The sequence below is a fragment of the Pseudophryne corroboree genome, chromosome 2 (genome assembly GCF_028390025.1).
Source record: "Pseudophryne corroboree isolate aPseCor3 chromosome 2, aPseCor3.hap2, whole genome shotgun sequence".
Classification (NCBI taxonomy): Eukaryota; Metazoa; Chordata; class Amphibia; order Anura; family Myobatrachidae; genus Pseudophryne; species Pseudophryne corroboree.
In genome coordinates this window covers 725,766,017-725,782,702 of record NC_086445.1, presented here as the reverse complement: position 1 = coordinate 725,782,702, position 16,686 = coordinate 725,766,017, and positions in this window count along the sequence as shown.

Sequence of the window (16,686 nt, the reverse complement as noted above, 5' to 3'; positions counted from 1 at the left end):
CCAAAACACGGCCGCGGAACCGAACCCAAAACCAAAACACAAAACCCGAAAAATTTCAGGCGCTCATCTCTACTAAAAAGCATGCTAAATAGCCTGCCCAGAGGCTGCGACCGCGATATAACTGTGGTCACAGCAACTAAGGACGACCCCCTACAGCCGCAGCTAGGCTGTGTATGCATGCATTCCGCAGCCATTTTCTTGATCAAAGCGGTTGCATGTGACGTCATGCATCCACCCTGAAAATGCAACTACCCCGACCTCCGTTTTACCGCGCCGCCCCCGCAACACTTCGTCACCGCCCTGCAAATGCCACTGCCTGTCAGATTGCATTGGCTGCTAACACATGCACAGGATGAGACCTGCACGTGCGCACTAGCGCCAATGCATCAACTGCGGGCACATCAATTAGTGATACGACATGAATAACCCCCTTAATCACTTAAAGTTGATGGGGGTTTTTAACATCTTTTGATTTCGGCTTATGATTGGTTATCCTGATAAAATTTTATGCCATGGCACACACACAACAGTACCTGGGCACAAACTAGGGCCCTCATTCCGAGTTGTTCGCTCGCAAGCTGCTTTTAGCAGCTTTGCACACGCTAAGCCGCCGCCTACTGGGAGTGAATCTTAGCTTATCAAAATTGCGAATGAAAGATTCGCAATATTGCGAAAAGAATTCTCTGTGCAGTTTCTGAGTAGCTCGAGACTTACTCTGCCAGTGCGACCAGTTCAGTGCTTGTCATTCCTGGTTTGACGTCACAAACACACCCAGCGTTCGCCCAGACACTCCTCCGTTTCTCCAGCCACTCCCGCGTTTTTCCCAGAAACGGTAGCGTTTTTTCACACACTCCCATAAAACGGCCAGTTTCCGCCCAGAAACACCCACTTCCTGTCAATCACATTACGATCACCAGAACGAAGAAAAAACCTCGTAATGCCGTGAGTAAAATTCCTAACTGCATAGCAAATTTACTTGGCGCAGTCGCAGTGCGAACATTGCGCATGCGCAATAAGCAGAAAATCGCTGCGATGCGAAGAAATTTACCGAGCGAACAACTCGGAATGACCACCCAGGTGAGGTAAGAGGTTAGGTAAGTATAATGTAATGTGTTGCTGGTAGTGCAGTTGTAAAAAGTGTTTAGAATTGTCTATGTCAAATTTGATCAAATCTGTTTCTCAAGCACTCCTATATTGTCATGATTTGACAAATTGATGTACTCCGAATACTTTTATTATAGCTATTATAGTGTAATGTGTGTTACCCCATAAATGTGAGGATACAAATGGAGTAAAGTGAGTGTTAGCTGGAGTTACTTCTGTAGTGGAGCCATCTTTTTACTTCCTCTTTCAGCTGCAACTATTGGCTCACACGAAACACCAGCAGAGAGATATGAGTTCCCCAACCAAATGCAGACAATGAGAGTTAAAATGTAGGCAAGCATTTTTATTAGTAATGACCTTATAGGTACATTAGAATGGGAAATTTTACCTAAAAGGGGTACTGAAAATTATTTATTTGGATTCAAACTACATATGCATCCTCATATATCTAGCCTCAATACGCCATGTAGAGTGAGATGCCTGGCATGAGTGAGCCACCAGGTCCCGTACAACTCTGCTAACGCTGGGAATCTTTTTTTGCTGAAAAAATGCATCTTAGTCACAATGCAGTGTGACTGAGCTGCTACATTGTATGGGGACTCCAAAAGGACCATGGTGTATAGACGGGATCCGCAGGAGACATGGGCACTTTAAGACTTTAAATGGGTGTGAACTGGCTCCTCCCTCCATGCCCCTCCTCCAGACCTCAGTTAGTTTCTGTGCCCAGAGAGACTGGACACATAACAGGGGAGCTCTACTGAGTTTCTCTGAAAAAGACTTTATGTTAGGTTTTTTATTTTCAGGGAGACCTGCTGGCAACAGGCTCCCTGCTTCGTGGGACTGAGGGGAGAGAAGCAGACCTACTTCTGTGAGTTTAAAGGCTCTGCTTCTTAGGCTACTGGACACCATTAGCTCCAGAGGGTCTGATCACTTGGTATAGCCTAGCTGCTCATTCCCGGAGCCGCGCCGTCGTCCACCTCACAGAGCCAGAAGAAAGAAGCCAGGTGAGTAGCAGAAGCAAAGAAGACTTCAGAAAGACAGCAGAAGGCTTCAGTTCTCAGAGGTACCGCACAGCGCGCCATTGCTCCCACACACAAGCGGCATTACATGGGTGCAGGGCGCAGGGGGGGGCACCCTGGGCAGCAATAAACCTCTTTTCTGGCTGGCAAAGAGCTATACAGTGCATAGGCATATAGACCCCCGCCAGTATGTAAAAAAAAGCGGGACTTAAGCGCGCCATTACGGGGGCGGGGCTTAGCCCTCACAGCTCTAATCAGCGCTGTTTTCTCTCCACAGCAGCTGCAGAGATGCTGGTCCTGGCCTCCTCACTACTGTCAAGTAACAGGGTGCAAAACGAGGGGGGTGGCACAGCTAAATTGGTGTTGATATACTTATATATATTTATATAAAAAGCGCTGGTGGACCTGGGACTTGATATATTTATTAGTTTCAGCCCGGTATAGGCGCTGGGTGTGAGCTGGCAAACTCTCTCTGTGTTTCTCTAACAGACCTTAGTGTGGGTACGGGTGTGTCAACATGTCTGAGGTTGAATGCTCTTCGCAGGAGGAAGCTGGAGTGGGGACAGTACAGACTGAGGGAGTGACTCTGTCGGCTGATTTGGTGAATATGTGGAGTGTCTTGAATGCAAATGTGGCTTTATTAAACAAGAGATTGGATAAATCTGAGGCCCAGAACCAAACATGGAGACAATCCATGGAAGATGCTTTGTCCCAAACTCAGACCCCCTCGGGGTCACTGAAACGGTCGTTTACCCAAATAGCAGATACTGATACTGACACGGATTCCGATTCCAGTGTCGACAAATGGGATGCCAGGTTGAATCCGAAACTGGCTAAAAGCATTCAGTACATGATTGTGGCTATAAAAGAGGTGTTACATATCACGCAGGACCCTGCCGTTCCTGAGATGAGGGTCTGTATGTTTAAAGGGAAGAAACCTGAGGTAACTTTTCCTCCCTCTCATGAACTGAATGCCCTTTTTGAGAAGGCTTGGGAAGTTCCTGACAAAAAGTTATTGCTTCCAAAGAGAATTGTTATGGCATATCCTTTTCCCTCTGTGGACAGAGAAAAATGAAGGATCCTGCGGATCGCAAGCAGGAAACTTCTTTGAAATCTATTTATGTCACTACGGGCACGCTGCTCAGACCTGCAGTAGCATCGGCATGGGTGAGTAGTGCTATTGAAAAATGGGCAGAGAACTTGTCATCTGAATTAGACACCCTGGATAGGGATAGCGTTTTTTTGACACTGGGTAATATCAGGGACGCGGCAGTCTACCTAAGGGAGGCTGCGAGAGATATTGGCCTCTTGGGATCAAGGGCCAATGCCATGGCAATCTCGGCTAGGAGAGCGCTATGGACTCATCAATGGAATGGCGATGCTGAATCGAAGAGGGCTATGGAGTCTCTGCCGTATAAAGGTGGCGTTTTGTTCGGTGAGGGCCTCGCGGACCTGGTATCTACAGCTACCGCAGGTAAGTCATCGTTTTTTCCGTATGTCCCAGCCCAACAAAAGAAAGCGCCCCATTATCAGATGCAGTCCTTTCGGTCTAATAAATTCAAAAAAGGACGTGGATCCTCTTTCCTTGCTAAGGGTAGGGGAAGGGGAAAGAGGTCGCCGGCCGTGGCGGGCTCCCAGGAGCCGAAATCCTCCCCGGCCTCTGCCAAGTCCACCGCATGACTCTGGGACTCCCCTGTGGGAGTCCGCACCGGTGGGGGCACGTCTTCAACTCTTCAGTCAGGTCTGGGCCCGTTAGGCCCTCGATCCTTGGGTGCTAGAAATAGTGACCCAAGGGTACAAATTGGAGTTTCAAGAAGTGCCCCCTCAACGATTTTCAACCTTGCCAGCTTCTCTTCCGGAAAGGGAGGTAGTATGCGCTGGATACAAAAGCTGTGTCAACAGCAGGTCATTGTCACAGTACCTCCGTCACAACGTGGAGAAGGCTTCTATTCACGTCTGTTTGTGGTTCCGAAGCTGGATTGCACGGTCAGACCAATTCTCAATTTAAAATCCCTCAATGTGTATCTGAAAAGATTCAAATTCAAAATGGAATCTCTCCGGGCAGTGATTTCCAGTCTGGAAGGGGGGGATTTTATGGTGTCAGTCGACATAAAGGATGCTTACTTACATGTCCCCATTTTTCCTCCACATCAGGCTTATCTGAGGTTTGCGGTTCAGGATTGTCATTACCAGTTTCAGACGTTGCCGTTTGGGCTCTCCACGGCTCCGAGGATTTTCACCAAGGTAATGGCAGAAATGATGGTGCTTCTGCGCAAGCAGGGTGTCACAATTATCCCATACTTGGATGATCTCCCGATAAAGGTGAGATCAAAGGAGCAGTTGCTAAGAAGCGTCACGCACTCCCTTACGATCCTACAACAACATGGTTGGCTCCTGAATTTGCCAAAGTCACAGTTGGTTCTGACAACGCGCCTGTCATTCTTGGGCATGATTTTGGATACGGAACGAAAAAGCAGAAAAAGCTCTGGAGATCCAGAGCATGGTAAAAGAGATTCTGAAACCAGCAAGAGTGTCGATTCATCAATGCACTCGAGTACTGGGGAAGATGGTGGCGGGCTACGAGACCATCCCGTTTGGCAGGTTCAATGCCAGGGTGTTCCAGTGGAACCTGTTGGACAAGTGGTCCGGGTCTCACCTCCACATGCACTGGAAGATAAGCCTATCTTCCAGGACCAGAGTTTCTCTGCTGTGGTGGCTCCAAAGTTCTCACCTCCTGGAGGGGCGCAGATTCGGGATCCAGGATTGGATCCTGGTGACCACGGATGCAAGCCTCCGAGGTTGGGGAGCAGTCACACAGGGTGAAAATTTCCAAGGAAAATGGTCAAGCCAGAAAGCTTGTCTGCACATAAACATTCTTGAATTAAGAGCCATCTACAATGGCCTTCTACAAGCGGAGCATCTCCTTCGAGGCCCGCCCGTCCTGATTCAGTTTGACAACATAACAGCAGTGGCATACATAAACTGCCAAGGCAGAACAAGGAGCTGAGCGGCGATGGCGGAGGCCACAAAGGTTCTCCGCTGGGTGGAAAAACATACAAGCGCTCTGTAAGCGGTATTCATTCCAGGCGTGGACAACTGGGAGGCAGACTTCCTCAGCAGGCACGATCTCCATCCAGGAGAGTGGGGTCTTCATCAAGAGGTCTTTGCAGAAGTGACGAGTCGGTGGGGAATTCCTCAAATAGAAATGATGGCATCTCGCCTCAACAAGAAACTTCAGAGATACTGTTCCAGGTCAAGGGACTCTCAAGCCAGTGCGGTGGACGCCCTGGTGACACCGTGGGTGTTTCAGTCGGTTTATGTGTTCCCTCCACTTCCACTTATCCCAAAGGTGATAAGCCTCATAAGAAGAACAAGGGTTCAGGCGATACTCGTCGTTCCAGATTGGCCACGGAGGGCCTGGTATCCGGATCTTCAGGAACTGCTCATAGCAGATCCCTGGCCTTTTCCTCTAAGGGAGGATCTGTTACAGCATGGGCCGTGCATGTTTCAAGACTTACCGCTGTTGCGTTTGACGGCATGGCGGTTGAACGCCAAATCTTAGCCCGGAAGGGTATTCCTGGTGAAGTCATCCCTACACTGCTTAAAGCAAGGAAGGAGGTAACGGCGAAGCATTATCACCATATTTGGAGAAAATACGTGTCTTGGTGTGAAGCCAGGAAGGCTCCTTTGGAAGATTTTCAGCTGGGTCGTTTTCTCCATTTTTTGCAGGCAGGTGTGGATGCAGGCCTAATGTTAGGCTCCATTAAAGTCCAGATTTCGGCCTTATCGATCTTCTTGCAAAAAGAATTGGCCCCCCTTCCGGAAGTTCAGACTTTCGTGAAGGGCGGGCTGCACATCCAACCTCCATTTGTGCCTTCGGTGGCACCATGGGACCTTAACGTGGTGTTGCAGTTCCTTACGTCACATTGGTTTGAACCTTTACAGAAGGTTGAGTTAAAATTCCTCACTTGGAAGGTGGTCATGCTTTTGGCCTTTGCGTCCGCAAGGCGGGTGTCGGAATTAGCGGCCTTGTCTCACAAGAGTCCCTATTTGATCTTCCATGTGGATAGAGCGGAATTGCAAACTCGACAACAATTTCTACCAAAGGTGGTTTCTTCGTTTCACATGAACCAACCTATTGTGGTGCCTATGGCTACTGAAGCCTTGGCTGAGTCAAAGTCTCTTGATGTAGTCAGAGCTTTGAAGATTTATGTCGCCAGAACGTCTCGTATTCGGAAAACGGAGGCTCTGTTTGTCCTCTATGCGTCCAACAAACTTGGTGCTCCTGCTTCCAAGCTGACTATTGCACGCTGGATCTGTAATACGATACAGCATGCGCATTCTACGGCTGGATTGCCGTTACCGAAGTTGGTGAAGGCCCATTCTACCAGAAAGGTGGGCTCATCTTGGGCGGCTGCCCGAGGGGTCTCGGCGTTACAGCTTTGCCGAGCAGCTACTTGGTCGGGTTCAAACACTTTTGCAAAATTCTACAAGTTTGATACCCTGGCTGATGAGGACCTCATGTTTGCTCAATCAGTGCTGCAGAGTCATCCGCACTCTCCCACCCGTTCTGGAGCTTTGGTATAATCCCCATGGTCCTTTTGGAGTCCCCAGCATCCTCTAGGATGTATGAGAAAATAGGAATTTAATACCTACCGGTAAATCCTTTTCTCTTAATCCATACAGGATGCTGGGCGCCCGTCCCTGTGCGGACTCTATCTGCAGTACTTGCTTTAGTTATTGCTTTTGTTACAAAAAGGTTGTGTTTCGGTTTTGATCAGCCTGTTGCTGATTTTAGTTCATTCCGTTAACTAGTATTTTCTTAAAAGCCATGTTGTACGGTGTGTGTGTGTGTGGTGTGAGCTGGTATGTGTCTCACCCTTAGTTAACAAAAATCCTTTTCCTCGAAATGTCCGTCTCCCTGGGCACAGTTCCTATAACTGAGGTCTGGAGGAGGGGCATAGAGGGAGGAGCCAGTTCACACCCATTTAAAGTCTTAAAGTGCCCATGTCACCTGCAGATCCCGTCTATACCCCATGGTCCTTTTGGAGTCCCCAGCATCCTCTACGGACTAAAAGAAAAGGATTTACCGGTAGGTATTAAAATCCTATTTTTTGTCTTCTTTGGCTCTGTACGGAGGAGGGCGCTCCTCACGCCTGTCTTAACTAGAGATGTGCACCGGACATTTTTCGGGTTTTGTGTTTTGGTTTTGGGTTCGGTTCCGTGGCCGTGTTTTGGGTTCGAACGCGTTTTGTCAAAACCTCACCGAATTTTTTTTGTCGGATTCGGGTGTGTTTTGGATTCGGGTGTTTTTTTCAAAAAACCCTAAAAAACAGCTTAAATCATAGAATTTGGGGGTCATTTTGATCCCAAAGTATTATTAACCTCAATAACCATAATTTCCACTCATTTTCAGTCTATTCTGAACACCTCACACCTCACAATATTATTTTTAGTCCTAAAATTTGCACCGAGGTCGCTGGATGACTAAGCTCAGCGACCCAAGTGGCCGACACAAACACCTGGCCCATCTAGGAGTGGCACTGCAGTGTCACGCAGGATGGCCCTTCCAAAAAACACTCCCCAAACAGCACATGACACAAAGAAAAAAAGAGGCGCAATGAGGTAGCTGTGTGACTAAGCTCAGCGACCCTAGTGGCCGACACAAACACCTGGCCCATCTAGGAGTGGCACTGCAGTGTCACGCAGGATGGCCCTTCCAAAAAACACTCCCCAAACAGCACATGACGCAAAGAAAAAAAGAGGCGCAATGAGGTAGCTGTGTGAGTAAGCTAAGCGACCCTAGTGGCCGACACAAACACCTTGCCCATCTAGGAGTGGCACTGCAGTGTCAGGCCGGATGGCCCTTCCAAAAAATACTCCCCAAACAGCACATGACGCAAAGAAGAAAAAAAAGAGGCGCAATGAGGTAGCTGTGTGACTAAGATAAGTGACCCTAGTGGCCGACACAAACACCTGGCCCATCTAGGAGTGGCACTGCAGTGTCACGCAGGATGGCCCTTCCAAAAAACACTCCCCAAACAGCAAATGACGCAAAGAAAAATGAAAGAAAAAAGAGGTGCAAGATGGAATTGTCCTTGGGCCCTCCCACCCACCCTTATGTTGTATAAACAGGACATGCACACTTTAACCAACCCATCATTTCAGTGACAGGGTCTGCCACACGACCGTGACTGAAATGACGGGTTGGTTTGGACCCCCACCAAAAAAGAAGCAATTAATCTCTCCTTGCACAAACTGGCTCTACAGAGGCAAGATGTCCACCTCATCATCATCCTCCGATTCATCACCGTGTACATCCCCCTCCTCACAGATTATCAATTCGTCCCCACTGGAATCCACCATCACAGCTCCCTGTGTACTTTGTGGAGGCAATTGCTGCTGGTGAATGTCTCCATGGAGGAATTGATTATAATTCATTTTAATGAACATCATCTTCTCCACATTTTCTGGAAGTAACCTCGTACGCCGATTGCTGACAAGGTGAGCGGCGGCACTAAACACTCTTTCGGAGTACACACTTGTGGGAGGGCAACTTAGGTAGAATAAAGCCAGTTTGTGCAAGGGCCTCCAAATTGCCTCTTTTTCCTGCCAGTATACGTACGGACTGTCTGACGTGCCTACTTGGATGCGGTCACTCATATAATCCTCCACCATTCTTTCAATGGTGAGAGAATCATATGCAGTGACAGTAGACGACATGTCCGTAATCGTTGTCAGGTCCTTCAGTCCGGACCAGATGTCAGCATCAGCAGTCGCTCCAGACTGCCCTGCATCACCACCAGCGGGTGCGCTCGGAATTCTGAGCCTTTTCCTCGCACCCCCAGTTGCGGGAGAATGTGAAGGAGGAGATGTTGACAGGTCGCGTTCCGCTTGACTTGACAATTTTCTCACCAGCAGTTCTTTGAACCCCTGCAGACTTGTGTCTGCCGGAAAGAGAGATCCAAGGTAGGTTTTAAATCTAGGATCGAGCACGGTGGCCAAAATGTAGTGCTCTGATTTCAACAGATTGACCACCCGTGAATCCTTGTTAAGCGAATTAAGGGCTCCATCCACAAGTCCCACATGCCTAGCGGAATCGCTCAGTGTTAGCTCCTCCTTCAATGTCTCCAGCTTCTTCTGCAAAAGCCTGATGAGGGGAATGACCTGACTCAGGCTGGCAGTGTCTGAACTGACTTCACGTGTGGCAAGTTCAAAAGGTTGCAGAACCTTGCACAACGTTGAAATCATTCTCCACTGCGCTTGAGACAGGTGCATTCCACCTCCTATATCGTGGTCAGTTGTATAGGCTTGAATGGCCTTTTGCTGCTCCTCCAACCTCTGAAGCATATAGAGGGTTGAATTCCACCTCGTTACCACTTCTTGCTTCAGATGATGGCAGGGCAGGTTCAGGCGTTTTTGGTGTTGCTCCAGTCTTCTGTACGTGGTGCCTGTACGCCGAAAGTGTCCCGCAATTCTTCTGGCCACCGACAGCATCTCTTGCGAGCCCCTCTCGTTTTTTAAATAATTCTGCACCACCAAATTCAAGGTATGTGCAAAACATGGGACGTGCTGGAATTTGCCCATATTTAATGCACACACAATATTGCTGGCGTTGTCCGATGCCACAAATCCACAGGAGAGTCCAATTGGGGTAAGCCATTCTGCGATGATCTTCCTCAGTTGCCGTAAAAGGTTTTTAGCTGTGTGCGTATTCTGGAAAGCGGTGATACAAAGCGTAGCCTGCCTAGGAAAGAGTTGGCGTTTGCGAGATGCTGCTACTGGTGCCGCCGCTGCTGTTCTTGCGGCGGGAGTCAATACATCTACCCAGTGGGCTGTCACAGTCATATAGTCCTCAGTCTGCCCTGCTCCACTTGTCCACATGTCCGTGGTTAAGTGGACATTGGGTACAACTGCATTTTTTAGGACACTGGTGAGTCTTTTTCTGAGGTCTGTGTACATTTTTGGTATCGCCTGCCTAGAGAACTGGAACCTAGATGGTATTTGGTACCGGGGACACAGTACCTCAATCAAGTCTATAGTTGGCTCTGCAGTAATGATGGATACCGGAACCACGTTTCTCACCGCCCAGGATGCCAAGGCCTCAGTTATCCGCTTTGCAGCAGGATGACTGCTGTGATATTTCATCTTCCTCGCAAAGGACTGTTGGACAGTCAATTGCTTGGTGGAAGTAGTAAAAGTGGTCTTACGACTTCCCCTCTGGGATGACCATCGACTCCCAGCAGCAACAACAGCAGCGCCAGCAGCAGTAGGCGTTACACGCAAGGATGCATCGGAGGAATCCCAGGCAGGAGAGGACTCGTCAGAATTGCCAGTGACATGGCCTGCAGGACTATTGGCATTCCTGGGGAAGGAGGAAATTGACACTGAGGGAGTTGGTGGGGTGGTTTGCGTGAGCTTGGTTACAAGAGGAAGGGATTTACTGGTCAGTGGACTGCTTCCGCTGTCGCCCAAAGTTTTTGAACTTGTCACTGACTTATGATGAATGCGCTGCAGGTGACGTATAAGGGAGGATGTTCCGAGGTGGTTAACGTCCTTACCCCTACTTATTACAGCTTGACAAAGGCAACACACGGCTTGACACCTGTTGTCCGCATTTCTGTTGAAATACTTCCACACCGAAGAGCTGATTTTTTTGGTATTTTCACCAGGCATGTCAATGGCCATATTCCTCCCACAGACAACAGGTGTCTCCCCGGGTGCCTGACTTAAACAAACCACCTCACCATCAGAATCCTCCTTGTCAATTTCCTCCCCAGCGCCAGCAACACCCATATCCTCCTCATCCTGGTGTACTTCAACACTGACATCTTCAATCTGACTATCAGGAACTGGACTGCGGGTGCTCCTTCCAGCACTTGCAGGGGGCGTGCAAATGGTGGAAGGCGCATGCTCTTCACGTCCAGTGTTGGGAAGGTCAGGCATCACAACCGACACAATTGGACTCTCCTTGTGGATTTGTGATTTCGAAGAATGCACAGTTCTTTGCTGTGCTTTTGCCAGCTTAAGTCTTTTCATTTTTCTAGCGAGAGGCTGAGTGCTTCCATCCTCATGTGAAGCTGAACCACTAGCCATGAACATAGGCCAGGGCCTCAGCCGTTCCTTGCCACTCCGTGTGGTAAATGGCATATTGGCAAGTTTACGCTTCTCCTCCGACGATTTTATTTTAGGTTTTTGAGTCCTTTTTTTACTGATATTTTGTGTTTTGGATTTTACATGCTCTGTACTATGACATTGGGCATCGGCCTTGGCAGACGACGTTGATGGAATTTCATCGTCTCGGCCATGACTAGTGGCAGCAGCTTCAGCACGAGGTGGAAGTGGATCTTGATCTTTCCCTATTTTTGGAACCTCAACATTTTTGTTCTCCATATTTTAATAGGCACAACTAAAAGGCACCTCAGGTAAACAATGGAGATGGATGGATACTAGTATACTTATGGATGACGATTGACTGACGACACAGAGGTAGCTACAGCCGTGGACTACCGTACTGCGTCTGCTAGTATAGAGATGATAATGATATAAAAAATATATATATATCACTACTGCAGGTATATATAATATAATGACGGACCTGCTGGACACTGTCAGCAGACTCCTAAACTACTAGTATGAAGAAGATAGAAAAAAAAACCCCACCACAGGTAGGTATACAATTATGGACGAGCACTGACGACACAGAGGTAGCTACAGCCGTGGACTACCGTACTGCGTCTGCTAGTATAGAGATGATAATGATATAAAAAATATATATATATCACTACTGCAGGTATATATAATATAATGACGGACCTGCTGGACACTGTCAGCAGACTCCTAAACTACTAGTATGAAGAAGATAGAAAAAAAAACCCCACCACAGGTAGGTATACAATTATGTACGAGCACTGACGACACAGAGGTAGCTACAGCCGTGGACTACCGTACTGCGTCTGCTAGTATAGAGATGATAATGATATAAAAAATATATATATATCACTACTGCAGGTATATATAATATAATGACGGACCTGCTGGACACTGTCAGCAGACTCCTAAACTACTAGTATGAAGAAGATAGAAAAAAAAAACCCACTACAGGTAGGTATACAATTATGGACGAGCACTGACGACACAGAGGTAGCTACAGCCGTGGACTACCGTACTGCGTCTGCTAGTATAGAGATGATAATGATATAAAAAATATATATATATATCACTACTGCAGGTATATATAATATAATGACGGACCTGCTGGACACTGTCAGCAGACTCCTAAACTACTAGTATGAAGAAGATAGAAAAAAAAAACCCACCACAGGTAGGTATACAATTATGGACGAGCACTGACGACACAGAGGTAGCTACAGCCGTGGACTACCGTACTGCGTCTGCTAGTATAGAGATGATAATGATATAAAATATATATATATCTATCACTACTGCAGGTATATATAATATAATGACGGACCTGCTGGACACTGTCAGCAGACTCCTAAACTACTAGTATGAAGAAGATAGAAAAAAAAAACTAGAGATGAGCGGGTTCGGTTCCTCGGAATCCGAACCCGCCCGAACTTCAGGTTTTTTTACACGGGGCCGAGCGACTCAGATCTTCCCGCCTTGCTCGGTTAACCCGAGCGCGCCCAAACGTCATCATCCCGCTGTCGGATTCTCGCGAGGCTCGGATTCTATCGCGAGACTCGGATTCTATATAAGGAGCCGCGCGTCACCGCCATTTTCACACGTGCATTGAGATTAATAGGGAGAGGACGTGGCTGGCGTCCTCTCCGTTTATAGAGAAGAGAGTGAGACTAGAGTAGAGAGAGACACAGTATTTACTTTAGTAATTTTGGGGAGCATTAGGAGGAGTACTACTACTTGCTGAAGTGATAGTGTGACTGTATATCTGACTTGTGGGGGAGACAGTGGGGAGCAGTTAGAGTCTGAGAGCAGGAGTACATATTTTAACGTACAGTGCACACTTTTGCTGCCAGAGTGCCACACTGCCATTGTGACCACACTGACCACCAGTATATATTGTGATTGTCTGCTTAGGAGTACTACTTGCAAGTTGCTGATAGTGTGACCAGTGACCTGACCACCAGTTTAATTAATCACCACCAGTTTAATATATATATATATATATATATATATATAATTGTATATAATATATATAATTGTATACCACCTACCCGTGTTTTTTTTTTTTTTTTCTTTCTTCTTGATACATACTACTATAGTAGCTTTCTGTAGCAGTCTGCGGTGCTGCTGAGCTGACAGTGTCCAGCAGGTCCGTCATCAGTCATTACATAATAAATATATATACCTGTCCGGCTGCAGTACTAGTGATATTATATATATATATATATTAATTTCATCTCATTATCATCCAGTCTATATTAGCAGCAGACACAGTACGGTAGTCCACGGCTGTAGCTACCTCTGTGTTGGCAGTCGCTCGTCCATCCATAATTGTATACCACCTACCCGTGGTTTTTTTTTCTTCTTTCTTCTTGATACATACTACTATAGTAGCTTACTGTAGCAGTCTGCGGTGCTGCTGAGCTGACAGTGTCCAGCAGGTCCGTCATCAGTCATTACATAATAAATATATATACCTGTCCGGCTGCAGTACTAGTGATATTATATATATATATATATATATATATTAATTTCATCTCATTATCATCCAGTCTATATTAGCAGCAGACACAGTACGGTAGTCCACGGCTGTAGCTACCTCTGTGTCGGCAGTCGCTCGTCCATCCATAATTGTATACCACCTACCCGTGGTTTTTTTCTTTTCTTTCTTCTTGATACATACTACTATAGTAGCTTACTGTAGCAGTCTGCGGTGCTGCTGAGCTGACAGTGTCCAGCAGGTCCGTCATCAGTCATTACATAATAAATATATATACCTGTCCGGCTGCAGTACTAGTGATATTATATATATATATATTAATTTCATCTCATTATCATCCAGTCTATATTAGCAGCAGACACAGTACGGTAGTCCACGGCTGTAGCTACCTCTGTGTTGGCAGTCGCTCGTCCATCCATAATTGTATACCACCTACCCGTGGTTTTTTTTTTCTTTCTTCTTGATACATACTACTATAGTAGCTTACTGTAGCAGTCTGCGGTGCTGCTGAGCTGACAGTGTCCAGCAGGTCCGTCATCAGTCATTACATAATAAATATATATACCTGTCCGGCTGCAGTACTAGTGATATTATATATATATATATTAATTTCATCTCATTATCATCCAGTCTATATTAGCAGCAGACACAGTACGGTAGTCCACGGCTGTAGCTACCTCTGTGTCGGCAGTCGCTCGTCCATCCATAATTGTATACCACCTACCCGTGGTTTTTTTTTTTTCTTCTTGATACATACTACTATAGTAGCTTACTGTAGCAGTCTGCGGTGCTGCTGAGCTGACAGTGTCCAGCAGGTCCGTCATCAGTCATTACATAATAAATATATATACCTGTCCGGCTGCAGTACTAGTGATATTATATATATATATATTGATTTCATCTCATTATCATCCAGTCTATATTAGCAGCAGACACATTACGGTAGTCCACGGCTGTAGCTACCTCTGTGTCGGCAGTTGCTCGTCCATCCATAATTGTATACCACCTACCCGTGGTGTTTTTTTTTTCTTTCTTCTTGATACATACTACTATAGTAGCTTACTGTAGCAGTCTGCGGTGCTGCTGAGCTGACAGTGTCCAGCAGGTCCGTCATCAGTCATTACATAATAAATATATATACCTGTCCGGCTGCAGTACTAGTGATATTATATATATATATATTAATTTCATCTCATTATCATCCAGTCTATATTAGCAGCAGACACAGTACGGTAGTCCACGGCTGTAGCTACCTCTGTGTTGGCAGTCGCTCGTCCATCCATAATTGTATACCACCTACCCGTGGTTTTTTTTTTCTTTCTTCTTGATACATACTACTATAGTAGCTTACTGTAGCAGTCTGCGGTGCTGCTGAGCTGACAGTGTCCAGCAGGTCCGTCATCAGTCATTACATAATAAATATATATACCTGTCCGGCTGCAGTACTAGTGATATTATATATATATATATTAATTTCATCTCATTATCATCCAGTCTATATTAGCAGCAGACACAGTACGGTAGTCCACGGCTGTAGCTACCTCTGTGTCGGCAGTCGCTCGTCCATCCATAATTGTATACCACCTACCCGTGGTTTTTTTTTTTCTTCTTGATACATACTACTATAGTAGCTTACTGTAGCAGTCTGCGGTGCTGCTGAGCTGACAGTGTCCAGCAGGTCCGTCATCAGTCATTACATAATAAATATATATACCTGTCCGGCTGCAGTACTAGTGATATTATATATATATATATATATATTGATTTCATCTCATTATCATCCAGTCTATATTAGCAGCAGACACATTACGGTAGTCCACGGCTGTAGCTACCTCTGTGTCGGCAGTTGCTCGTCCATCCATAATTGTATACCACCTACCCGTGGTGTTTTTTTTTTCTTTCTTCTTTATACATACTACTATAGTAGCTTACTGTAGCAGTCTGCGGTGCTGCTGAGCTGACAGTGTCCAGCAGGTCCGTCATCAGTCATTACATAATAAATATATATACCTGTCCGGCTGCAGTACTAGTGATATTATATATATATATATATATATATATATATTAATTTCATCTCATTATCATCCAGTCTATATTAGCAGCAGACACAGTACGGTAGTCCACGGCTGTAGCTACCTCTGTGTCGGCAGTCGCTCGTCCATCCATAATTGTATACCACCTACCCGTGGTTTTTTTTTTTTTTCTTCTTGATACATACTACTATAGTAGCTTACTGTAGCAGTCTGCGGTGCTGCTGAGCTGACAGTGTCCAGCAGGTCCGTCATCAGTCATTACATAATAAATATATATACCTGTCCGGCTGCAGTACTAGTGATATTATATATATATATATATATATATTCATTTCATCTCATTATCATCCAGTCTATATTAGCAGCAGAAACAGTACGGTAGTCCACGGCTGTAGCTACCTCTGTGTCGGCAGTCGCTCGTCCATCCATAAGTATACTAGTATCCATCCATCTCCATTGTTTACCTGAGGTGCCTTTTAGTTGTGCCTATTAAAATATGGAGAACAAAAATGTTGAGGTTCCAAAATTAGGGAAAGATCAAGATCCACTTCCACCTCGTGCTGAAGCTGCTGCCACTAGTCATGGCCGAGACGATGAAATGCCAGCAACGTCGTCTGCCAAGGCCGATGCCCAATGTCATAGTACAGAGCATGTAAAATCCAAAACACCAAATATCAGTAAAAAAAGGACTCCAAAATCTAAAATAAAATTGTCGGAGGAGAAGCGTAAACTTGCCAATATGCCATTTACCACACGGAGTGGCAAGGAACGGCTGAGGCCCTGGCCTATGTTCATGGCTAGTGGTTCAGCTTCACATGAGGATGGAAGCACTCAGCCTCTCGCTAGAAAAATGAAAAGACTCAAGCTGGCAAAAGCACCGCAA